The sequence below is a fragment of the Perognathus longimembris genome, chromosome 9 (genome assembly GCF_023159225.1).
Source record: "Perognathus longimembris pacificus isolate PPM17 chromosome 9, ASM2315922v1, whole genome shotgun sequence".
Classification (NCBI taxonomy): Eukaryota; Metazoa; Chordata; class Mammalia; order Rodentia; family Heteromyidae; genus Perognathus; species Perognathus longimembris.
In genome coordinates this window covers 14161175-14188913 of record NC_063169.1, presented here as the reverse complement: position 1 = coordinate 14188913, position 27739 = coordinate 14161175, and the positions used below count along the sequence as shown (strand labels likewise).

At 41.6% G+C, this 27739-nt stretch overlaps 1 protein-coding gene across 1 annotated transcript in view; it reads right to left on the bottom strand.

Moving 5' to 3' along the window:
• Popdc3 (popeye domain containing 3) overlaps positions 1 to 16774 on the bottom strand; it is a 29071-nt gene extending 12297 nt beyond the window's left edge. Inside the window, exon 1 of the mRNA XM_048353757.1 lies at positions 16658 to 16774. The gene's annotated coding sequence lies outside the window, so the exon portion shown is untranslated. The remainder of the gene's footprint in view (positions 1 to 16657) is intronic.
• Between the last annotated feature and the right edge of the window lie 10965 nt (positions 16775 to 27739).

Here is a 27739-nt window from a genome sequence, read left to right as displayed (position 1 = left end):
TGCTTATCTTCATTACATTTTGGAATAAGAGTTTTGGAGAGAGACATTAAATAAAACCTAGTAGGAAAATTATGCTCACCTGTTCTAACTTTTTCCAAAAAAAAAAGTTGGCATTGGAAAAAGTTAAATCTCATATGTAACTAGTTTATATTTGCATTATATTTCTTGCATTATACTTGTATTGGAGAGTGTTGTTCTACAGCTTCTCACGTAACAGGGAGAGGAAATGCTGTATTAGCAGTGAATATGTATAAACGAAGAAAGGTGGAAAAAGTTCCCAAGATTATGAACAGAGTTGATGTGGATGTAAATTATTTGGCCACACTATTCACATGCTGCAGCCAGTCAGAGGTAACAGGAATAGAGGTCACCATCTGGTTTCTGCCTACCCCGGTGGCGAACCCCTACCAAGGAATACACACTTTGCCTTTTGCCTTAAGAGAGTTCTGCTTTCCAAAGCAACCATTTTACTTGGTTAGATTTTCTCATTTCATCTTCAGATGATTCTTCACAGAAAGGAAATCCCAGAGAACACAGAATTCCCAGACAATCTCATTATTTTTATACGGACAACTGGATTTTCCCTTCAGGAGTCCAGAGGGGCTGCCCCAGCTGTTGCTTTCATACAGTTGGTAGAGACTTCATGAACCACTAGATTGCAGGCTTGGATTCTGCCTATTAATGAAAGTGTGGACCAGGTCTCCTTGAAAATTGTTTTTCAAAAGTGTGCACAGTGACTACACTGGAGTTTTCTGATTTTCGTGTATCAGTTGACATCACATTTGTGTATTCTCAATACGGCTGATCTCTGGCTTTATCATACACTTCAGCAGGCAGAAATTTAAGAGGGCCTCAGAATTCTTGCCTCTCCTGGTGCCTATGCCCTGTGTAAGTTCTTCTTGAAGGCAGACAGAGCCTACGAATGAGATGGGATAGATGTTCTCTTAACCAAGTAACATTTTATGGCAAATAGCAGTGGAATAGTCATTCCCATGGTGATGTTAAATTATGCAGGAGTACTCCAGAGGAATTGAGAGGAACTGAAAGGATGACTGTGTTCCGATGGGCCTGGAAGAGGGCACACAATTAGGCTGTGAACTGCCTCTGGTGTTCAGGAACAGCAGAAAGCCTCTATGAACTAAAAGATGTCCCGAAGAAGAAGATAACTTGCAAGATAATTGGGACCCAAGACCTATTATTGAGGAATTGAATTCTTCTATCTACCTGGATTGCAGGCTTGTGAGGCCTAGGCAGAGGACCCAGCTCAACACTGTGCAGTCCTGACCCAGAAACTAAGATAACAAATCAGGATTGTTATTTTTAAGCCTCTAAGCTTCTGGCAGTTTTTCACACTGCAACAACAAAAAACCTCATCATACACAAAAAATATTTACTACAGCTAGGATTCAGTGGCTCATGCCTGTATTCCTGGCTCCTTAGGAGGCTGAGATCTGAGGATCACCATTTGAAATCACCCAGGCAGAAAAGTCCATGAGACTTATCTCCAGTTAACTAAAAAAAAAAAAAAAAAGCTGGATGGGAGGCATGTCTCAAGTGGTAGAGATCCAGCTGTAAGCAAGAAAGCAGAGCAAGTTTGTGATGCCCTAAGAACAAGCCCCAGTACTAAGAGAAAAAAATATAGTGTTCCCTACATTTGAGGCTTTTCGCAAACTTAACAATCTGTATTTTCAGACAGACTTAAAAACATAGCTACGTATGTTAGGGAAGTCAGGAAGGAAGGAATGGCTCCTCAGGCATCTGTGGAAAATAAGACATCATGGGAATGGAATCCACTGTGGCTTCCAACAGCAAAGTAGAGGTTTTTTTTTTCATGCAGTCAAGTGGTCCCAACTCTGCTACGGCACGTGGGCACCTTCTAGAATAATTGTGACAGTCATCTGCCAATCTCCCAACTCCTCCAATACCATATTTCCTTGCTCGACTCTTTAGATCAGTCTTTTCTGTGTAAAATTTACCCATACAGATAAGATAAACATTTTCTCAGAAGCAGAGAGACTGACACTCAAAATGCAGCCTGCGATAACTTAACACAAAGATGTCTGCCATTCTTCTAATCTGTGTGATTCCCCACACAAGTAAGATGATCATAAGTTGATCAGCGAGCTAGGCAGTGAGCAGTAGGCAGCCATCTTCTCTTACCTACATGCTGTTCTGAGTGTCGAACAATTACTGAGTACTTACCATTCACTGGATATACTACCGAGGATCTTAAGATGACAGCATGACATTTAATCCTCACAACTTTTTTTTTCAATCCAGCACCAGAGTTTGAACTTTGGACCTTGTGTTTGCTTGGCTTTTTCTGCGATGCTGGTGCTCTACCATTTGGTCCATGCCTCTAGCAGGGCTGGATTTGTTGATCATTTGAGAGATGGAGTCTTACAGACTTTTTTTTGGCCCAGGTTGACTTCAAACTAAGGTCTCCCAGCTCTCACCCACCTACATAGCTAGGATTACAGACAGGCATGAGCCACTGGTATCTGGCTTCCCCACAACTTTTTTGAAGTACAGTCATCACACACTATATTGTGGTTCACTTATTGCAGCTTCACTATATTGCAGGGGTTTTTTTGAAAGGATATATCTAATTCTGTATCACAGAGTTTTCACTGTATTGCAGGACTTTGTATATAGATATCTATATAATATCTATGATTTTAACTGTTTTTGCCTAAAACTTTTAAAACAATATAAAAGTATTAAGATGTTAATTCAAACATATTAAAAGAATATAAATCAAAGTAAAATACAATATGTATTTCATCAGCGGATGAATACTGTACTGGACATGATGGAAATGCACTATGCCATTATCACTTGTGCAAGTTTGCCAACATGAGATTGTACACAACACACTATTGGCTGATGGAATGGAAGGCGACCAATCACAGCACTGTGTTCTGTATCCTGGGCACTGATTGGCTCAGTGACTGTAGCTTCGGTCTGCCTGCTCTCCCACACTGTGTCCATATGTTCAGCATCTCTCTTTGTCCACTTCACATGGATGTCTGATCACCACACCTATAGTGCTGCTCTGCAGTGTCGTATTTTTGTAAAAGTTGGAATTTCTTTCAAGCCCTACGATGCCACCCAAACATTCTGTGCCTTCTAAGGTTTCTGGCAGTGAACCCAAACGCCAGAGGAAGATGCTTATCATCAAAGAAAAGGTGGAAGTTCTCAACATGTTAAAGGAAGACAAAAGCTACATGGTTGTAGGCCACCATCATGGGATCAATGAGTCTACTGCTCACTACATGAAGAAAGACAGAAGAATATTAGGTCTATAGCAACAGTGACTTTTAACAAGACAGCAAAGAGGGTGGTCACTTCCGCAATAAGGCCATTGTGAGGATGGAGTCGCCATTGGCCCTGTGGATAAATGACTGCAGAAAGGAGAATATCTCACTGGATATCAACACCATCCAGATGAAGGCCAAGAAGAAACTACAATTTTGTGGAAAGCATAGATAGTCATGGTGATGAGGATGAAGATGAGGACCACAGAAGCAGGACTGCTCAGTGCTTCTCCCACCAGACCAACCCCATTCAGGGCCAGCAAGGACTGGTTTGACAAGTTTCAAAGGTGCTTTGGACTCAAGAGTGTTTCCCTGAATGGAGAAGCTGCCTCAGTGGATAAAGCTGGAGCCGAGTGGTATGTAAATGACATGTTCAAATCCATCATTGAGGAAGGGGGCTCTAAGCCTGAACAAGTTTTTAACATGGATCAGATGAAGTCAGCAAGTAAAGAAGAGGATGAGAAACAAGACGAATTACTGGTCAGAGAAGAGAATGAGGTTAGCCTAACAGTCATCTCGCAACCATGCAACCATGGTCAGAATGGCCAAAGAACTTCAGCAAGTGGCTCAAGAATGGGGACTCAAGATGCTTCACTTGTTGCACTTCGTAAACGCAATCGAGAATGACAAGTCAGTTTATAAAAACTTTCTCACTCAGAAGGAAAAGCAGCACCAGCAAGTTCTTACTTGGAAGAAGAGATGGGTTATGCCTACACCTTTAGCAGAAATAGAAGTTACAGCCCAGGACAGATACTGCACCACCTGATGAAGCGCCTGATGAAGTGGTTGGTGCCTTCAGAAAGCTGTAATGCTTCTGTGTGTGCAGTACATCCCTCTCATCACCATCACCTTCATTGCCATTGATACTGCACATGTATGCAATTCATGATCTTCATCATTCAAGTTGTAGTATACTTCACTGGTGAGTACCCATACGGAATTTTATATGTTGCTAAAATTATGTCGTTTAAGAGTGTAGGAAGTGTTTAAGAGCATATGAACTGTTTATAAGAGTGTGGGAAAGGTTAATAAGAGAGTGGGAAAGGCCTACAGAAAAGTGAGAAGGGCTTATAAGGCCTCAAAATGTATATAAATATGGACATGAACCATGTGATCACTTCAATAAGTGCAGAAAAATCATTTGGCAAGACCCATCACCACTTTAAGATGAAAGCTCTGGAGAAACTAGGACTCCATGGAACATTCCTTAATATATTAAAGGTTATAAATGACAGGCCTATAGCTAGCATTATACTTAATGGCAAAAAGTTAACGCCATTTCCTCTAAAACCAGGAACAAGACAGGGATGTGTGCTCTCTCTACTCCTCTTCAAAACAGTATTGGAATTCCTAGCCAGAACAATAAGGCAAGAGACAAACATAAAGGGGATCCAAAATAGGAAAAGAAGTAAAACACTCCCTCTTTGCAGATGATATAATCTTGGATTTAAAGAAACCCATGGAGTCCTCTCCCAAGTTACCTGAGCTGATCCAAATTTTTGGTAAAGTAGCAGGGTATAAAATTAACCCACAAAAACCAGTACCTTCTCTGTATGCCAACAATGAGAAGGGAGAGGCTGAAATCAGGAAAGGAACTCTTTTTGCAATAGCCTCAAAAAAATACCTAGGACTAACTAAAAAGTGAAGGACCTCTACAATGAAAACTTGAAAAATCTGGAACCAACCCAGATGCCCCTCAGTAGACGAATGGATCAGGAAAATGTGGTACATATACACAATGGAATTTTATGCCTCTATCAGAAAGAATGACATTGTCCCATTTGTAAGGAAATGGGAGGACTTGGAAAAAATTATACTAAGTGAAGTGAGCCAGACCCAAAGAAACATGGACTCTATGGTCTCCCTTATTGGGAATAATTAGTACAGGTTTAGGCAAGTCATAGCAGAGCATCACAAGAGCCCAATAGCTATACCCTTATGAACACCTAAGATGATGCTAAGTGAAATGAACTCCATGTATGGAGACAATTGTTATATCACAGTTGTAACTACTTTCAATGTCCCATGTGTATCTGTAGCTTCTATTGTTGATGATGTTCTTGTATCACCTTCCTGTAATCTTCTCTGTAATCTTATCTGAGTATATTGGAAACCGGGTATACTGGTATTAGAACTAGGAAATTGAAAGGGAACACCAAAATTGAGAGACACAGGGTAAAAAAAGACAAATAACTACAAAAGCAATACTTGCAAAACTGTTTGGTGTAAGTGAACTGAACACCTCAGGGGGGAAAGGGCAAGGGGGAGGGGGGAGGGGGGTATGAGGGACAAGGTAACAAACAGTACAAGAAATGTATCCAATGCCTAACATATGAAACTGTAACCTCTCTGTACATCAGTTTGATAATAAAAATTTGAAAAAAAATCTGAAAAAAGAAATTAAAGCTGATAAAAGGAAGTGGAAACCCTTCCATGCTTCTTGATCAAAAGGATTAGTATCATGAAAATGGCAATATTTACCAAAGGCTATCTACAAATTCAATGTAATAACCATTAATATCCCAACTTCTTTCTCTAATTAAATAGAAGAAGCAATCCAAAAATTAATATGGAGTATAAGACCTTAGCAGGAAATATAAGCCTTAACAGGAAAAACAGTACTGAGGGAGTATCAATACCAAACTTTAAACTCTATTATAAAGCCACAGTTATAAAAATGGCTTGGTACTAGCACACGAACAGGCCTGAGGACCAATGGAATAGAATTGAAGACCCAGAAACAATCCCACAAACCTATGGCCAACTAATCTTAGATAAGGGAGCCAAAATCATCCGATGGAAGAAAGATAGCCTCTTTAACAAATGGTGCTGGCAGAATTGTCTATACACATGTAGAAAACCGAAGTTAGATCCTTATATATCACCCCGCATCAGAATCAACTCCAAGTGGATCAAAGAGCAGATACTCTGAAAAATATTACAGGAAGGGGTAGGGGAGACACTGGTGACCCTTGGCACAGATTGAAACTTCCTAAATAAAGATCCAAAAACACAACAAATCAAAGAAAAGCTGGATAAATGGGATTGCAGAGCTTCTGCATGCAAAGGATATAGCCAGGAAGATAAAAAAAATAGCCCACAAATTGGGAGAGATCTTCACTAGCTATAGATAAGGGCCTCATATCAAAAATATTCCCAGAGCTCAAAACATTAAACCCTTCAACAACAAAAAAAAAAATCCTCAAAGAAACCACTATCCCATTCATAAGTGGCCTAGAGAATTGAAAAGAGACTTCTCTGGAGTGGAAATAAGAATGGCAAAAGAGGGGCTGGGAATATGGCCTAGTGGTAAAGTGCTCGCCTCGTATACATGAAGCCCTGGGTTTGATTCCTCAGCACCACATATATAGACAAAGCCGGAAGTGGCTCTGTGGCGCAAGTGGTAGAGTGCTAGCCTTTAGCAAAAAAAAAAAAAAAAAAAAAAAGGAAGCCAGGGGCAGTGCTCAAGACCTGAGTTCAAGCCCCAGGACTGGCAAAAAAAAAAAAAAAAAAAAAAAAGAATGGCAATGAACACATGAAAAAATGTTCAACATCTCTGGCCATGAAAGAAATGCATATCAAAACTACATTGAGATTTCACTTCACCCCAATTAGAATGGCCTTTATCAAGAAAACAAACAATGGTAAGTGCTGGTGGGGATGTGGCCAAAAGGGAATCCTACTACACTGATGGGAGGAGTGTAAACTGGTTCAACCACTCCAGAAAGCAGCATGGAGATTCCTCAAAACACTAAATATAGAGCTCCCCTATGATCCAGCAACCCCACTCCTGGGCATTTACCCAAATGATCACAGATAAGGCTACATTAAAGCTACCAGCACAACTATGTTCACTGCAGCATTATTTACCATAGCTAAGATATGGAACCAACCCAGATGCTCCTCAGTAGATGAATGGATCCGAAAATGTGGTATATATACATAATGGAATTCTATGCTTCCATCAGAAAGAATGATATCACCACATTCGAAAGGAAATGGACAGATTTGGAAAAATCAAGCCAGACTCAAAGAGGGAGAGGGTAACACTGATAAGAAATGTACTTATTACCTTACTTATGTAACTAAAACGCCTCTGTACATTGCCTTTACTATAACATTAAATTACAAAATTACAATCATAGTTGAATGTCATTTAATAAAGTAAACTGGCTGCTATAAATACATATATATACACACATGCATATATATGCATATATACATAATAAAATATAATGAGTAACACCTGTTTTAGGTGAAGAATCACTGTATTTTATTGTCTCTATTTTACACTTGAGAAAACCAAGATGACTAGGTAAAGTAGGTTAGCTAAGGACATGTACGTGATAGAGCCCAGATTCACTCCTGCACGGGTGTGGGTGCCAGTATCTGCTAGCTCTTGCTTGCTGTCTGCTGAGTACTAAGCACAGGGCTTTGCACATACTAAGAAAGTGCTCTACTACTGAGCTCTATCCTCAGTCTAGGTCTGCTCTCTTAACTACTATGCTATATTATTCTTTCGTGGACATAATGCAAACCTGAATACATATCCAGATTTATTGGAACAACCTGACAACACCCTTGTTTTCTTCCTTCTGTTTTAGATTCAAGCTATTTGAATGTGTTCTTAGGTTGCATGTCTTCTTGAGCTACAGAGGATGAGAGGCTGGGTCTTACCCGTGGAAACACTCAATGTGGTTATTCCAAAACCACTCCATTAGAAGAGGCAGCAGTAAGTCTGTCCTTCTCAGGCTTGCTGCTTTACATCATTGCTGGGCTCTGTTCATGTTCATATCCTGAGAATTGTTAAAAGTACAGCAGGAGGCCATTCCGTTCTCATCAGCTGCTAAGACATCATATAGTAACATGCCTACATGGCAGACACATAATGAAAGAGGTAAGGGAGACTAGATGCATTTGACCGCCTATTTGTTATTGCAAACCAATGACAGAAACATGGTGTCCTTACTCAAGTGACCCATGTGCTGAAAATGCACACAGGTGTTTTCTGTGTTTAAGTTCTCAAGTTCTTTCCTGGTGAACAGCCTCAACAAGATCATGTGCTAGCTAACTTCCATCTTTTCTTTATTCTAGCTAAGTGACCAGATAGATGAACAACCCACCTAGGGGGGGATGAGGGTGGGTGGGTTCCATTTTGGCCCTTTGTCACAAATGGACTCCTTTGGTACAGGGAATGCAAGAGTAGGTACCACTACGGAAATTGAAAAGTAAAACTAGATTGTATGGACACTGAAGGTCAAAATGTATTCCTCACAGCACAGCACCATCCCCTTTAGCTCTAGTCCTGGGAGCATTCATTAGAGCTCCAGAGGTACCCATTTTATTCCTCTCCTCCCCTGTTGGAGTCCTAAATGCATACAGTCGACAATCTTCCTATTCTATTTTTTTTTTTTTTTTTTGGCCAGTCCTGGGCCTTGGACTCAGGGCCTGAGCACTATCCCTGGCTTCTTCCCGCTCAAGGCTAGCACTCTGCCACTTGAGCCACAGCGCCGCTTCTGGCCGTTTTCTGTATATGTGGTGCTGGGGAATCGAACCTAGGGCCTCGTGTATCCGAGGCAGGCACTCTTGCCACTAGGCTATATCCCCAGCCCCCCTATTCTATTTTTTAATACCTTATTGTTAATGACTTAGCAATATCTGAACTTGTACTTTCAGCCACAGACTTCTCTCTTTGCAATGTTGCCTGGGATTATCTGCCGTGAGGATTATGCCCTGATTCTTGCACCTCTCAGGAGATATTTCCTAACCAAAGTTGGTTAGAAGCAAAACATCCAGGCTGGTTTTTTTCCTACATTTTTATGTAGGAAAGCTCACAAGTGTAAAACAATAGCAAAACATGTCCTTGGAGGATAACACAGGGTGAACCAGGCTGAGAGCAGGCATTTGAGAGGTGTGTGTGTGTGTGTGTATTTGTGTGCATGCACACACACGAGCACATTCCTACATGGCTCATTTCAGCTGGCCACTTTTCATGCATTCACCCAGTTTTTCTGGTGGACTAAATCATGGGTACGGAAACACGAAGGTTGCAACATGCTCAATTTACTCCCTAATATGTCAATTGTATTGGGACAATGCATACTTGGAAAACATGCTTTATAGCATGAATGATTTACTATCAGCACTCAAATGACCAGTAGCACATTATTACTCAATATATATTTAACAACTCAAATTCCTGCCCTCAAGAAGCTTATACTTTACTGACATTGAAATGGTGACACATTTAAGCCTAGTTTCCAAATTATGAGGTCTATTTTATTTAGCTAAAAGTATATTCTATGCCAGGCACTGGTGGCTCATGTCTATAATCCTAGCTACTTAGGAGGCCGAGATCTGAGGATCTTACATGCAAATTAACTATTTAAAACTCATTTTAAGTCAGTTGATCTGTAATGAATTTTAAATAAATGCTACATTTTAAAAGACAGTCTAAAGTCTTAAAAATCAGAAAGCAAATAAGCTTATTTTTAGAATTCCCATCAAAGACCAACCCTCCTCCCCCAAACTCCCAAACATTCTATATAATATCGGAAGAGCATATTACATACCAAGACACCCATTTCTGGATAATAAATGATACTTTTGTAGGTTTATGCAGGGATAAACTTATTTATATACCATGTAGTACTTTCCCCTAACTCCTTAACAACAAAATCAATGATGTCTTATGGAACTAATGAAAACCCTATCATTTTCTTATGGATTTAAAGTTAATAATATAAATTACACAAAACTGAAGATACTCACTGTTTCATCAAACAATCAAGGGTTTCACTAAATAAGTAAATAACCTGTAAGAGTCATCTTTTTATAAAATTAGCCTGTGAAAACATTTTCTTGGAACATGGTCCTTTTAATGATGTACCATGCTGACACTGCAATACATATATTTGTGCATACACATATTTACATATGCAATATATGAAATACTAATCTAGTTAATATATCTGCCCCAAACACATCTGTAGTTTAAAAATATCTTAGTCCTACACAGACTTTGATGAATATTAGTACTTCCCAGTCAAGTATTTCTCTTCTCAATTAGATTTCTTTGGTTACACAGAATCAATCCTTGGTTTTCGCCCATCTACATAGTGACCTAAAGATAACAAGAATTTTTTTAAACAATGAGTGTGAGGTTGTGATCAAAGAGAAGAATTAGCACAGTACAGTAGAAATACAGAACTAGATACAAAAGCACTGGAGCTTTAATCCTAGCCCTGGTGTGGGGTCTCTGTAGGTCTTGTTTAAGGAGTCACATGCATGCTCAATCTCTAGGGACACATTAATGCCTTCCACAGCAACCAGCCAGCCAACACAAATGAGGAAAATGAAGGGAAAGCATGGGGACTTTCCCTACCCGTGCAGAGAGGAAATCCCTCCTTAGCTCCAGCTGCCTATGCTGAGCGAGCCCAGTGCTGTCACATTACCTGCTTACTCTCAAGAGAAGCTTTGATCGGTTCTCTAAGTAGTCACGGTTTCATTTAAACCTGAAAATGAACACAAAAGATAGAAAAGAAAGCCCAGACCCTACATACAGCAAGCTAAAAACCCTACACAGAAGGTTTAAAAGTGTTTATGTTTTTCCTGTAGAGATTAAACTTCCTTTTCTAACAGATGAAACTAGACATTATCCATCATTCATGCACTGTGGATTGCAAAACAATTATAATGTAACATGTGCTTGGAATTTAATTCTAACACTAACCCTCCCCCAGCTTGGATGAAGGGAAAAAATGAAAGTACTAACAGCTAACATCTGTTGAGTAGTCACTCTGTGTCAGAATCTGTAAGAAGTATTCTCTATGTGATTTCATAGCTACAAAAGATTATAAGCAGGAGGAAGAGGTAGATATTTTTCAGGTTTTCAGCAAGGAAAACTCTCTTCAAGAATGACTTTGTCAAATTCCCATTTTAACATGCTAATTCCTGGCCTGTTGTTTAGATCCTGCTAAGTTTTCGTTTATGAGTGAGTTACCTTTATAGTCACTTAGACAAAATTCTGGGTATAGAATTTTAATCATATGGCTTTGCTGAGTTAACTCCAAGAATAGAAAGAAAACCTCAGAACTTTAGCACGGGGGGCCATTTCGATACTGAGCCTTAGCACCTTCACAACCACGTTAGATCCTGGGAGCTTATGGAGGAAAGGCTACATGATTCTGAGGGAAGGAAACTGTAGGGCAAAATGTTTTAACCAGCCAAACAATAATTCAAGTATAGAGAAAATATGCACATCACAAACATTAAAAGACCCAGGAATGGCACCCTTTTAAGGAAATGATCCCTTTTGAAACCCCCTCCCCAAATACACACATACTGACAATATCTAGCCAAAGAAAGGAAGAATAAAAATCTAAGAGTTGGTATTTCAGATACCATGTTAAAAGAACTAATGATTAGCAATGATTATACTTAAATAAAAATCGAAGAGTAAATATTATCTGAAATGAGGTGTATAAAATTTAGCATTAATATCAAAGATCCTCAAATGGAAAGTTTCAAACCAAGAGAGAAGACAGTATAAAAGTACCAATCACTTGTTGTTGTTGTTTTTATAACAGGGAGCTACTGTCAAAACTAAGATATATTTTGTTGATCTTGAGATGTCTCCAGAATCTTGTCAATTTGGAATATTATTTTATGACCTGCTATCTCTCAGGATGTAGAAACACTGCAAGGTTTTCTTTGATTTTTTTGTTTTTTTGGTTTTTTGTTTTTTTGTTTTTTTGTTTTTTTGTTGTTGAGACAGTGTCTATATAACCCAGAGTGGCCTTAAACACATAATCCTTCTGATTCAGCCTCTTGAATGTTGGGATTATATTTTATTATTATTTTTTTTTTGGCCAGTCCTGGGCCTTGGACTCAGGGCCTGAGAACTGTCCCTGGCTTCTTCCCGCTCAAGGCTAGCACTCTGCCACTTGAGCCACAGCGCCGCTTCTGGCCGTTTTCTGTATATGTGGTGCTGGGGAATCGAACCTAGGGCCTTGTGTATATGAGGCAGGCACTCTTGCCACTAGGCTATATCCCCAGCCCGAATGTTGGGATTATAGGTATGTACCACCACACCTGTTGCACACGAATGTGAAATCCAGCAAACCCTTCACTTTCCCTCCAGACTCCTTCTGTCCAATTAGCTTTAAAAACTTAAGAAAGCACCATTATTATGAAACCTGAGGAGAAAAACTTCAGAAAACCTGACAACTCATCAATCAGGTAGCACTTGGGACAGCCAAGTTTTATAAGCAGTACATGGAAGCAAAGCAAAGAATCATCTGATTGATTGGCTACAGCTGGGCATCTGTCTCATTTGGGCATGGTGTGATGATGAAATGGCTGACTGTGATTGGCTGAAGCTTGGCAGTTTATGATTGGTTGAAAACTGGCCATTTGTTACACTTTTAACTATACTTTTAAACTAGGTTTCAGTTTGTTTGCATATGAAATTAGGTTGCAGTTTTAGAGGAATTCAAAGTAAGGAAACAAGATTGAAGTTGATGGCCTTCTGGCTTTTCTTCTTAAATAAAGTGTCTATACATTCTTTACAGTAATTTTAGGAAACAATCGTGATTGTGTATTAGTCTGAAAAAATGAACATACAAATGTCAAGGAACTTAATAAAAATCTGTGACCCTCAACAATCAAAACAAACAACAACACTGTTAAAGTTTCTATAGGCCATCCCATATTAAAGAAAAATCCCACCAAAATTAATGGTCATCAGAGAGTTTTCTCCAGGCTATTTTGGCCCATCTACTCCAAATAAGTAATTTGTGTTACTTTATACTTAAGTATATGAAATATCTACACTAATGAAAATGCATATAATTTTAAATAAACTGTTCAATTAAAATATTGTAAGATTCATGCATTTCTGAATAATTCTAAACACAGGCAAAAGGAGAAAATAGTTTATACTAAGCCTATTCAGTATTTCTTAGTACCATTAATTATCTCAGATTCAACAAAATATCAAGGTTTTGCGACATCAAATCTTTTTAACTAAAAGCAAATACTGAGGGAAGGGGGAGCTGGTGGCTCATGCCTGTAATCCTAGCTACTCAGAAGGCTGAGATCTGAGGATCACAGCTCAAAGCCAGCCCAGGCAGAAAAATCTGAGCCTCTTATCTCCAATAAACCACTCAGAAAAAACTGGGAGTGGTGCTGTGGTTCAAGTGTTAGAGCGCTAACCTTAAGCACAAAGAGACTCGGGAAAGTGCTAAGGCCCCGAGTTCAAGCCCCAGGATAGAAGAGGGAATGGGGGGAGAAAATACTATAATCTAACATTCAGCCTAAAATCTTCTTGGTCAAGAAACAAATACCCTCCCCCAGAAAAGAGGGAGAACCAAGACCTGACAACCACCAACCAACCCATGTAGGAAGCACAGCAACTCTGACATCTGATGTTATTACAGGTCAAGGATCCCATATCTAGAACGCTTGGAACTAGAAGTATTTCCTATTGCAGAGGTTTGGTGGTGTTGTTTTTAATTTCCAGGCAAGAATTCTTAATAATAAAAAAATACTTCAACATTCCAAAATCTGGAACTTTCTGAACATTCTATCAGCACTCCCAAAGTTTCAGTTTCACATTTTGAGCCAGGTACTGGTGACTCCTACCTATAAATCCTACCTGCAGAAGGAAGAGATTAGGAAGATTGCAGTTCCAAGTCAGCCCAGGGAAGAAAAAGTCTTTGAGATACCATCTCAACAGATAGAATTTGAGTACGGGAGTATGAGCTATTCTTCCCGACTACAATTGTAAAGCTTAAAATAAGACAGGAAGTGAGATCCTATCCTAAAAAAAAAAAAAGTACTGGAAACATGCTATCTGCCTAGCAAGTGCAAGGCTCTGGGTTCAAATCCCATATCAGTACCAAGAAGGAGGAGGGGAAAGGGGGGAGGAGGAGGAGGAAGAGGAGGAGGAGGAGGAGGAGGAGGAGGAGGAGGAGGAAGAGGAGGAGGAAGAGGAGGAGGAGGAAGAGGAGGAGGAATAAGAAGAGGAGAAGAAAGAGGAGGAGGAGGAAGAGGAGGAGGAGGAAGAGGAGGAGGGCAGGAAGGGAAGGAAGGAAGGAAGGAAGGAAGGGAAGGAAGGGAGGAAGGAAGGGAAGGAAGGAAGGAAGGAAGGAAGGAAGGAAGGAAGGAAGGAAGGAAGGAAGGAAGGAAGGAAAGGAGAAAAGGAGGGGGAGCAGGAGGCGGCAGCAGCAGCAACTTCACTTTTTGAAGCATTTTGGATTTCACATTCTTGAGCTAGGGATGCTCAACCCGCACCAGCACTGTTCAGAGAAGAAAATGAAACCCAAGGAGTCGGGGCTTCTCCTATAAGCTTAAACTGCTGTTCCACACCTCCTTCCTTGGCGACCCTGCTTTAGCCTAGCCAGTGTCCTTGTTCTGTAAGGAACACAAAATGACAACGTCTCTGTAAATCTGTGGGAATTAACTCCTGAACTGTGAGTCAGAAGTGGTATTATAATGCCAGTAACTTTCGGTTGTTAGATGCATTATAACTTTCACTTTAAGACATCTTCCACAACTACTCAGATAAAAGTTTTTTAAAAAAATAAAAATAATGTTTCAATATGGTCTTCTAATAATTAGAAGCAGATTCATACTGCATATTACCCCTGACCCCAGCTAGCCAATATCATAATTCCTAAAATGACCTTAACTGCAATTCTTAGGCTTGCAACACCATGGGATGATGATCAAAGAAAGCACTTTGGAAATGTCTTGCCTGTCGGTTGTGTGTTGTTACATACACAGTAGCAAATACTTCCTAACACTCTTGATCTTTGCTGCACACTGTTCCAAAATAAGCAGGTATGAATGCTCTGTGTCCATTCTATTAGTCGGGTAGAAAGCAGTATGGGATCTGGGTGCCCATGACAGGTTCTGATTTTAATAGCCTAGACTAACCATTTAGAAGCAGGGCAAGCACAATGATTCTTCAGTTATTTTGGGAGACTGATGAAATAAACTCGACTATCAAATGTCTCCCATTTAAATGCATACAATTTTGAGAACAATATATCTAGATGTCAGTTCACGTTGATACGCCAACCTCCTGAAGGCACGTACACGATTCTTTTTTTCAGGACAGGAAAGAAAACCTTACAGATTATCTGAGATCTGCTCTCTTCATTTTTGCATATGTGGAAACCCAGACCCAAGTTTTGTTCATATAATTCTTGTTTGGCTTTCTACTGACACAAAGAACAATGCCAAGTTACTGGGCTATCTCATGAAGAGTTTTTCCATGCAGAAGTCCCTGGGATTTAAAAACAAAACCAGGAAAAAGAGAACCACTAAGTTGAATATAAACAGGTAAGCAATCAGTCATTTCTTAAGGCTGTCCCAAACCTCCACCGCACTTTGCAAGGCTTGCAAATTCAAAGTAATAGTACAAGAACTAGGGCAAGGAGTGAGGAAGTTTTGTAGTTCAAGTTATATCCGAAAGTGAACTTCTAAGCCCACTTCTCAGTAGATTTATTAAATATTTTCATTTACATTTTAACAAATCTCTCCTGGTTTAATCCCCCACTCCCCATTCCCTAGTCCTTTAGTACTTTTTATTCTGTGCCTTTAATCTTTTCTTAAAATATAGGCACAGGCGATAGCACTGCAACCGACCTTGATGATGAAGAAACTGAGTGCTGTGCAAATTGCGTTCTTCTTTTTGGCAGGGGGATCCCCAAGTGGAGAAACTAGGTCAGCGCTCCTCTAGAAGCGCAGCTTTCCCCATCCCCGACTCCGGGGGAGACCCGGGCTGCGATCGGGGGCTGCGATCGGGGCCTTTGCCGACAGACCCGGGAAAGTAAACTCGGCCAATGCCCAGGCCGCTCCGCGGTGCAGCCCGTGACCCTCGGGGCTCCTCGCACGGGCTACTTCGCCCTCGCACGTCTGGCCTTTCCCTGAGGGCTCCAAGAGCCTTGGGGAGCAGAGTGCCTGGGACCTGTGGGAGCCCCAGAGAAGATTCCCGGGGAAGCGGCAAGGACAGAGGAACGCCCGGCCGAGGCCGGCGGGGCGGCAACACCGCCCAGCGGCGACCGATCCCCAGCTGGGACCCTCGGGGGGGGGGGGGGACGGAGGGGGTTCCCCGAGATCGGGAGCCGGGTGCGCAGCGGAGGAGCGCGGGCGCAGAGACCCAAGCACCCCTCCTCCCCGCTGCGCTCCCGGGGGGTCGGCGGCCTCGCGGCCCCCACCCCGGGGCGGAGCCCGGGCCCAGGCCGCGCCCGCGAAGTTGCCCAGCGGCGACGGTAAGGTGCGAGGGTGCGGACCGCCGAGCCCCGCGGGGCGCCCGGGGCTCCGCTCCTTACCTCTCCTCCCTCGACCCCGCGCGGACCTCCCGCCGGACGCGCAGCGGGCTCGGCAGGCCCGCGGACGGCTCCCCCGAGGCCGCCGACCGCCCTCCGCGCCCGCGGCCGGGCGCAGCGTGACCGCGGCGGGCTCCGGAGCGACGCTTCGCGGCGCGGCGCGGGGCGGCGCGGTGCGGCGGGGCGCGGCGGGTGCGGGCGGGGCGCGCGCTCCGGGGCGCGGGCGGGGAGGGCGCGCGGGGCGTCGGCGGTCAGCCCCGGCCCCCCGGGCAGCTCGCGGGGCGCCCATCCGGGGCCAACCCGCTGCGAACCAAAGTTTCCACAGGTCCTTCCACAAGTGCGCTCGACACCAGGCGGAGGGCGACGGAGCCGCCGCGCCCCGAAGGCCTTCGCCCCAGCGACACCGGGGTGGAGGGCGGGGGGGGGGGGGGGAGGCGGACGATCGAGAGCCGGTGCGCACGGGGAGCCCGGCGTCGCTCTGCACCTCGATGCGGAGATACATGGGTCCAAAGACACCCGGGTGGCGAGCATACCGATCACGAGAAGAGATTTAACAGACACAAATGTCCAAAAAATAAATAAAACAAAACCCCCCAAAGGAATCGGCAGTTGCGTGGAGAGTAAAGCAAGAATCAGTCCTTAAAAAAAATATATCCTTTAAGTAGTTGTCCAAAGGGGTTGCCATTCAACAGAATAGTAACGGAAGATAATGCATCTTGATCAGAGTCCCGCCTGCCACCTTCTCCCCCGCGCCCTCCCGCCCCTTCCCTTCAATGTTAGGACCACGTTTCGCCCTTGCCCCTCTTCTTTTGCCCACCTTCTTCCTCGGATCCCACCCCACCGGCACCCGGTTCCCGGTGTTGATTTTGCTGGACTGCGGGTCCGCTTTGCTACGGAGTCGCGTGGCGTGATTTCTCCCCTGACCCGGAGCGTGTTTCGGTGACTACGCTTGTGTGCACCCGGTACGGTTGCGTCTCTCCATGAAATGAGCAGCCTATCGGGTTGTTTGGGTGTGCAAAGCTTGTGGTGATGGTTGGTGAGGCACCGGCAAAACCCCCAACTTCGTCAGGAGTGTGTAAACTTTCTTCATCACTTGCCCTTGCTATAAGCATGGGTAACCACGATTCCACCACACACTTACCCCGGAAGGCTTACTGGGAATCCATTAGTGGGCCTGTAAGGCATTCAGACTCGTATGAAAGAAGTGAATTTAGGGTCTTAGAGTATCTTAGGGCTTCTACTTGGTTTAGAATTTCATTCTTTCTGAGTTATCAATCTTAAATATATATATATATATATATTTTCCAAAAAGATGACCACGAACTTTGGAATTCCCTACACTTCTTACACAGTTTTCAAAGTTTGGTTCTTCATCCTATGGATTATCTTTATATTATATAATACAACAGGCAAAAATATTCATATTAGAGTAAGATATTGAATTTTTGAAATGATAATGACCATATTTTTGCATCATTGAAAAGTTATTTTTATTGATTTATTATGTTTTATTCTGAGCAATATCTAAGTTCAAGAGATTCAGTATATGGTTGATCAATCGCCACTTCTTGCTGGGTGTTAGTAGTTCATAGCTGCAATCCTTGCTATTCGGGAGGCTGATATCTGAGGATTATGGTTGGAAGCCAGCCCAGACAATAAAATCTGAGACTCTTGTCTCCAGTTAAGCACCAAAAAAGCCAGAAGTGAAGCTGTGACTCAAGTAGTAAAGCACTAGCCTTGAGCAAAGGAAAAACTTCAGGGACTGTATCCAGATCCTTGGGTTCAAGCCCCAGGACCGTAACAACAAAGCAAAACAAAACCTCTTCCGTAGTTCCTTCTCACAACAGCAAATAAGTTTGATTGGTATAAAACTTGCAGTTAGATCCAGACAGTATCATTGTGGGACTAATTACTGAAAGCTCTGTGCTGATCTATGTTTAGACAGACACGAACAGGTGTGAGAGTTCCCTACTCCACCTTATCAAATATAAAATGAATATAAGCAAAAATGGAGAAAACTGAAGTTGTTAAACTAGTTTTTCAAAGAATAAGCAAAGAAAAATTTTAGATGTTTACTTATCAAATTATGCAATTAAGCTTTAGAAATATGCAAATTATACTCTGTGTGTGTGTGCATGCACACATGCAAATTCACACACCCATGCGGGCACCAGTCCTGACATTTGAACCAAGAGTTTGGGTGCCGTCCTGAGCTTTTATGCTCAAGGTTAGTGCTCTACCACTTGAGCTGCAGCTCTGCTTCTGGCTTGTTATTGGTTAATTGGAGATAAGAGTCTCATGGACTTTCCTGCCCTGGCTGCCTTTGAACTACAATCCTCAGATCTGTCTCTTGAGTAGCTAGGATTACAGATGTGAGCCACCAGTGCCCAGTATGTTATATGCTTTTTTAAATAAACCATGTAACCATTTGGAGAACATTTCTCCTGCACATTGGGTGAAGATGTTGCATGCTCACGGTAGGTAATATCTGTGCCATGTATGGCATTATTCTCTCGGAAAACTAAGTAGAGAGATGATTACAATCTAACAACATTCTGCTTTCACTATGTCAAAGAAATTCTTGGGAGGAAAAAAGGAAGACCCTAATTTGGCAAGTAGTGGGTGTCTCTGTACCAGCGATGTCCTTGGGGCTCTGCAAAGGAGACTGACATGTAAAGCAGGCCCCTGTGGAGTGTCTGAGCAGCTAAAGCTCCATTGCACAGTCATTTTTTCCCGTGAATTACATCTTTGGGTCTCACTTCATCATCGTTAAATGAGAGGAAGGCAGTAATGTCTGCCCCTCTTGACAGAGGCATTCCACGAATTGGTTGAATTGTATCCAATCTCTCTCACTTTGCTGTATTTATAAATAATGTTCAGGGGTATATTTCTAGAATGGTAGAAAGGAAAGTATCCCAGGAAGCCAACACCTAGCCCCACTTGGAAGGAGGGCTGCACCAAGCAATGAAGTCAGTTGGACTGATTCTTCCTTCCTTCCCTGCATGTAACTTATTCATGGCTGTAGTAACCCAGAAGAGGCAGGGATATCCTTGCTCTGCCTCTAAATCTTCCCACTGAATCCCTGTTGGGACTTCATTCAAACCAGTGTCTTAGTCTTCTCCAGACTCTCTTCAATACTGTCTAACTCAATTGCAGTTTAGGAACTCTGAACTCAGCATTTCCTCTAATAAGCACCAAGCAGTCACAAGCAGAGTAAAGGACAAGCGTGTCCCTCGGTGCCACGGGGCACTAACCAGTTAACTTTGCCAGGCATTTTTTAAATTTAATATAATTTATTTTATTTTTATTTTTTTACTGTTTGTTACCTCCTCCCTCATTCTTTGCCAGGCATTTAATGGGTGAAAAAGGCAGCTTCCAAGCTCCTGTAAGACAGTTTTGTACTAGGACATTTCCAAAAGTAATTTAACTATCTTTAAATTTTTCCCGAATGCTGAGTTTATAGCTTAGCTCTCTGAATAGAGCCAATTCCCCTAGGTAAGAGTTTACCTTGTAATCCTACACTTCTCAGCAATTTACAAGCAGTTTCTATTTAATCTCTCTCTCTCTCTCTCTCTCTCTCTCTCTCTCTCTCTGTGTGTGTGTGTGTGTGTGTGTGTGTGTGTGTGTCATATGCAGGCTTGAACTGTGGGCCTGGGCACTGTCCCTGAACTCTTCAGCTCAAGGCTAGCACTCTACCACTTTGAGCCACAGCACCACTTCTAGTTTTCTGGTGGTTCACTGGAGATAAGAGTCTCATGAACTTTCCTGCCCCGGCTGGCTCTGAACTGTGATCTCAGATCTCAGCCTCCTGAGTAGCTAGGATTATAGGCATGAGCCACTGGTGCCCGGCTTAAATAAGCTTGGTGATTTGGGAACCATCACCACAAATAAATAACTTAAAATTTATAGTTCTCTAGAGAGAACTTTCAAGCCCTATGAAATAGAAAAGGTAAAAATTAAGCAAAAGCTTACATGTGAGCAGTGTTTGAAGTAGTCAGTGCAGCAGAGACTGAAGGTACATCCCCAACTTTTTAGGCTAAAATAAGAAAAATGTGAAAATGTGTTGCAAATGGAACAAGGTTTCTTAAATGTTATACCACCACCACCACCACTAAAACCCCCACCGAACCTCAGGATGTCTCCCATATGTCCGTCAAAACAACACATAGCTGCCTATAGTAGGCCAGGCTCAGTTATAAGCAGGTTCCATGTATTATAAACAGTTTCTATATAAAAAAATAAGCAGCCACAGAAGCTGAGGTGTGGAGAGATGATTTTTCTCAAGGGTTTATAGCATATATGCCAGAGTAGGATTTCAACTACTCCAATAGGCCCTTGGTGCTGATTGGGAACTTCTAGCACAGCCCTGTCTTTGTCACTAACTTGAGAAACAGCATAATTTGGTAGTGAATACATATGCTTTGATATGTAATGATTTGTTTTTATTAGCATATATTAGTTGTACAACATAATGTAGTTGCTCCAGTCAAGAGATCAGGGTATCATAGTGCAAGGCTAGCCGGGTCAGAATGAAGTTCATAGGATTCCATTTCACTAAGTGAATGGGCATGATGGTGCACCCCTGTCATCTCTGCTACTGGGAAGGCACAGTGGCTGGGCGCAGTAGGGTAGGTCTGTCTTCCCCAGTGGCATGGGGAAGGAACATGGAGGACTATAGCCCGGGCTGGCTCAGATACAAAATAAGATCTTACCTCAAAAATATCCAATATAAAAAGGGCATGTGTGGCTCATTCCTGTAATCCTAGTTACTCCAGAGACTGAGATATGAGGATTGTGGTTCAAAGCCAGCCGAGGCAGGAAAGTCTGTGAGACTCTTACCTGTAATTAACTACCAAAGATCTGGAAGTGAAGCTGTGGCTTAAGTGGTAGAGCATTAGTCTTGAGCACAATAGTTCAGAGACAGTGCTCAGACCCACAGTTCGATCCCCAGAACTGCCAAAAGAAAATGGATTTCATTATGACGTTTTCTGCATGCATATAACATATTTTGATCATGATCACTCCTCTTTATCTTCTCTTCTCCCTCTCCTTGCTAATTCATTTTTTAATCCTGGTTCTACTATTTCCCGGAGAATCAGAAAGGGGCAATTTGATTCCCTTCTCTGTTCCCTCCATTGCAAAACTGGCTGGTAAAATATCTGAGGTCTAAAGGGTTAGGATATTTAAAGTAGAAATCATGTTCTGTACCCAAACACTGAGTTGCTTGCTGCCTTCTGACTCACCAACCATGCACATGGCTTCTTGTGTATCACGGGTCTCAGATGCAGTATAACTGGTGGGTTTTTAAATTTAATCTGCTAAGTATACATTAATAAGGCAGTGTGAATTATGGAGAAAATTACTATATTAACACTTTGAGCTAACACTAATTTCACTAAGATAAATTCTCACTCTCTCTTCCAATTTGTTACACCATCATTATTACCACCTGAAGTATAATTATTATATCCATTTGATAGTTAAGCTACTATTAAGACTAGATGGTATTATTGCACACTTACTTTGAGTTATAAGGTTTATTTAAATCATCACATTCCATTTCCCAGCGAGAGTGTCTGATGGATATAGAAGAGGCTTAGAGAAGTCTGTGGCAAATAACTTCAGTTCTCACTGTAATTGAAGCAATTTGGATGGCAGTCTTAAAACTGACTTGTTCTGCCAGGTGCCTGTGGTTCTTGCCTATAATCCTAGCTGTTCAGGAAGCCAAGATCTGAAGATTGTGGCTCAGAGCCAGCCCAGGCAAGAAAGTCCATGAGATTCTTATGTCTAATTAATCATCAAAAAGCCAGAAGTGGAGTTGTGGTTCAAGAAGCCCTGAGCAAAAAAACCAAACCAAAACAAAAACAAAACCCCACAGAACAAAACAAAAACTCAGTGACAGCACCCAGATCTGGGCCTGAAACAAAAGGAAAAGAACTGATTTGTTCTGATGTCCATGTGTGTATATCTAGAAACTCCCATCCCTCTATGCTTTCCCTAAGTGTAAAGACAAGGCTATAGCTATAGCTTCTGACTTGCCTGATTACAGCTCCCAAAGTCATCATCTATCATGGTTACTTTGTTATACTTTGTTAGGAAAGTGGAATCTGTTGTTTATCCCTCTGAGCAGTCTAGATCTGCAATGTACCTTAGTCTAGAACATTAGTGCTGTTTTGGTTCTTACAAAATATGAAAATCTTCAATGCCAGGTGTCAGCCGCTAATGCATGTAATCCTAGCTATTCAGGAAACATGAGGGTCACAGCCATGGAGGTTCAAAGCCAGCCTTGGCAGGAAAATATGTGAAAGTCTTATGTCCAATTAATTACCCCAAAGCCAGATGTGGAGCTGTGGCTCAAGTAGTAGAGAACTAACGTTGAGAAAAAAAAAAAAGCTAAGTGACAGAGCCCAGGCCCCGAGCTTAAGCCTCAAGACCAGAGTGCATGAGCACACGCACGCGCGCGCACACACACACACACACACACACACTTCAATCTGGGATAACAAGATGCTTATTTATGATTCGCTCAAAATGTATTATATACAAAGAAAAATCAACATGGCATCCTGCAAATTAAAATAAAAATAAAAATATTATCTCTGATTAACTCAATCTCTGGATCTGAGTTATTTCACAGTAGCGAGGGCAAAGTCTATGGCTGTGTTAATGAGATGGGGATGAAACATCAAGCTTTGCAGCAATCATGCCCAGATTGTTTTGTTGCTGGCACACTAATACAACTAATTCATCAGCAGAATGAGCAAGCCATTCTTGCTCCAGAGCCAGAGTTTCTTTGATGAAACAACCATGGCAAGCTGTTCCCCCAGGATCTGGGAAAAGGTTGGAGCAAGCCTGTGAACCTGTGCCGTGCCTGCTTTCCTTCTCCATTCAGTTGGCCACTGACAAAGATGTGATTGGAATCGGTGCTGAACCACAGCAAACCAACTTACAGGATATGGGCTTTAGATATTTACCGGTTCCTCTTTCGAGTACCATATTCTTTTTCCAAATTAACACACACACACACACACTCACACACACACACACACACGACACCATTTTAGGCCAGATGAATTGTTTCACTGTGTGGGTGAGAGAGAGAAGAAAATACCAATGAACTAAGCTGCACCGGAAATGGGAAACAAAGTGACTGGTCTCAGTTTGAGAGACTCCTCTTTTCTCTTCATCTCAAAGGCACACACCCAGGAGGGCCAGACCCTGTTGTGTGTGCATACAGATAAGCAGCAGCTATTTGCCATCCCTGGGCTAGAAAAGGGGACCTAAAGGGCAGAGAGGGTGTGAAAGAGGTGGTGAGAGAGGTTATTCCTACCCCCAACATTTCTGGAACACCAATTCTTTATTGAGTAAAGAAATCAGAGCTTGCCAACATGTCATGCCCCTGCAAGATTTCCTTTCCAGCTAGGAAAATTGTCTGAACTTATCTGGTGATGAATTTCCTGATGAACTGGGTTATTGACCAAGACAGTAAGATGATCTTTGGGACTGAGGGGTGGGGAAGTCCTTTGTGGAAACAATCATAACATTCATTCCTGTGCTGCGAGGATGTATTAGTGGCTCCTGGGCATGAAGGCTGGCTACATTGTGCCCTTGTGTTTGGGGAGGGATGGGAAAACTTGTCAAGAATCCCAACAGGATGATATGAGATGGGGAGTTGTCACCGTTGCAGGAAGAGAAGTAGACGTGAATATTCAATATAACCAGATGTGAAAATATTGTCCCTCGGTGGATTCTGGTATGAAATTATTGAATGAAATCTATCTTATACCATAGAGAAAACCAAAAGAGAAATAATGAAAACACCTCAAGTAGATAGGTTGATATAGATAGACAGACCGACATAGATATAGATACAGATATACCACCTCTTTATTTGAAAGCACTCTGTGCTGTTGATCATTGTGTTCCATTCCCATTCATCCCCAGACCTATTTTGTTTCTTAATTTGTGTAATCTGTCAATTTAAACAACAGAGACTGGTATATTCAAAACCAGTTTTAAATTTAACTAAAATAATATATTCCTATGGAACATAATTATATTTCTTAGTGTCTTTAATTACTTTATAATTATTTTAGTTCACCTTGACTATAAAAGGGAGTAAAAGTACAATAAGAAATGACTTCTCACACTTCTCTCCTCTCATCAAGAGCAAAGAAGGAGGGTGGAGAGATTGAGATTTCTTGAATTTCTATTTAGAAATGTGACCCCTTCTATTGGGTAAATCTGTAGAAAACAATCCCCATTCTTTTTGTGCCCTTTAGTTTTGGTGTCACGTCATCTCGTCGGTTCCCACCATGCTCCTCAAGAATTAAAGAGTGACTGAATTTAGGTCAAATTATCCTGAGACACATATTCCTGCAGAGACAGCCACGCTGCGAGTGGCAGCAAGCCGGGGCCTGAGCCCCTTTGTCTCTAAACTCTTCATTCCATTCTGAGTACTCAACCCCTGCTCCCCAGCCTGGGCTGAAGAAACAAGCACAGTGGAGCGCATCTCCATCTGCTGGTGGTGACAGTGGCTGAGGGACAGAGCTCCTCCTCTACTCCAAGAAGCTTCTTTTAAGAGATGAGAACAACCTGCTTTCTACATGGGGTAGAGGCTCAAATCACTAGCTATCCTATTTACCTGGAGTTGACCTTCACCTCCTTTGAGCCTCACTCTATGAGGAGGGATGCAGGAGATGTGATATACACTTCCATGTGTTGAGCACAAACCATGGGCCATATATATGCAGCTATAGCTTCATACATAGAAAGGTCGATTTCATGAGATTTCTGTCCTGAAGGGAGTGGCATTTATTAGATAGATAGGAGGGACATTGAGGCAGGAAATTGTCCATGAAATGGTTAATGTGGTATCTATTTGGAGGAAAGCCTAAGTTAGAAGAGACTTATGGATAAGGTTTTTGCAAGGAGATGGGTGATTCTGATAATTTTCATACCACTAACATTTTTTTGCTGTGTGTTTGTGCAATTAGGATAAATATTTCTTCTTTAGATCATCTTTATATTCTATCTTCAGGGATAAAACTACCATACATTTCTCTTAAAACATACATATAGGAAGTATCCAAATGATTTAAGCAGATCAAGTCTATATTTGGTAATGTTGCATTCACTTTTTTTTTTTTGGCCAGTCCTGGGCCTTGGACTCAGGGCCTGAGCACTGTCTCTGGCTTCCTTTTGCTCAAGGCTCGCACTCTGCCACCTGAACCACAGCGCCCCTTCTGGCCATTTTCCATATATGTGGTGCTGGGGAATCGAACCGAGAGCTTCATGTGTAGGAGGCAAGCACTCTTGCCACTAGGCCATATTCCCAGCCCCGCATTCACTTTTTAATTTCTAAGTTAACTATTAAGGAGATCAGAAGCTTATTTATAAAATACATATAAGTCATGGTTCTCATTTCTGGTAACTTAAAATTTCTGTAATGAAAAATTTCAAACATACACAGAAGTGAAGAAAATGTTATCGTGAACCTCCTCTATATCTATCAGCCAAGTCCACTTAATCATGATCAGAATTATGATGACAAATTGTAGCATTCTAGTAATGTGTATAGGACTTAGAAGTATAAATGACATACAGGAGCATGTAAAGGAGTTGAATTAATACTAACAGTATTCTTAACATTGTTGAACAGTGTGTGTATTACTAATTCTATTCCTAGACTATACATTAGATACAATTCTGCAATGTGCATTTGGAATATTTAACAGACCTATAGTCCAACTATATGACACATAAGAGACACATACCAAGAGATGACACATATTTTAAGTTCTATTCAAATTCCTCAAATATAACTACAAATGATCTCATATGCCCAACAAATGTAGAGTTTATTGAGTCTATAGTCTTTAGGAGTCTTTATAGTCTATAATTTTGACTATGTGACAAAAGTAAACAACAACAAATATTTATCACTAGTAGAATATGATAGAATAGTAAAAATGAGCACAGTAACTAGGCACTGGTGGCTCACACCTGTAATCCTAGTCACTCAAGAGGCTGAGGTCTAAGGATTATGGTTCGAAGCCACCCTGGGCAGAAGAGTCCCCATGAGACTCTCATCTTCAAGTAGCCACACAGAAGTGGAGCTGTGGCTCAAAGTGGTAGACAACCATTTAACAGATTCATGAGAATCATGCATCTGATATTGAATGAGAGAAGCTCAGTACAACAATATAAACCCATGGGAGTTATTTATATGAACTTCAGATACAACCAATTTACTGTGTAAAAGGCAAGATGATTGCTACCTTTGAGAGAAAAATTAAATGGAGAATGAGCACAAGGGATTTCATCTTGTTCCATTGCTTTATCTAAAATCTTGCTCTAACTAGTGACACACACCTGTAGTCCCAGCTACTCAGGATGCTGAAACAGAAGGATGGAGCCCAGCAGTAAGGAGGAGTGCTTGAGTTTGAAGCCAGCCTGGTCAACACAGCAAGACTCCATCTCAATACATATGTTTTTGTAGGCATATTTATTCTGTGAGAAATTATTGAGCTATGAAATCTGTCTTATATGTACACATATACACTTTCTGTATATATCCTTTTGTAAAATTTTATCACAAGGAATTCAAGGTGAAATATAAAAAATCATAAATTGTATTTAATAAAGAAATAAAAATACCTTCATAAGGCTGGTCTTAAGAAAGGTATCTAGTAACAAAATAAAAAAGCTAACATACTGATGTTGTAGCCGTTTCATTAGTTTTTCTAGAAAGCTTGGTGTCTTTACTTGAAAAATGGAAATAGGAAAATTGGATATATGGGCACTTATTTTAGTAAGTGCAGGGAAATGGTGTCCCTTATGTTATACTGTAGAATTGCAAAGCATTTTGTGTTCTGATATTGCAATCAGAAGTGTGATCCATGAAACATCAGACTCTCAAATGGTTGTCTTGGTATTGTCCACTCTGAGCCTTTTTCTTTGTCTGCAGAAAGGAAATACAGATGTTTCTTGATTTACAGTTGGATTAGGTCCCAATGAACCTCCTATCATTTGCAAGTGCAGTTATCATGATTTACTGACACAGAGCATGGCTAGAAGGTCAAT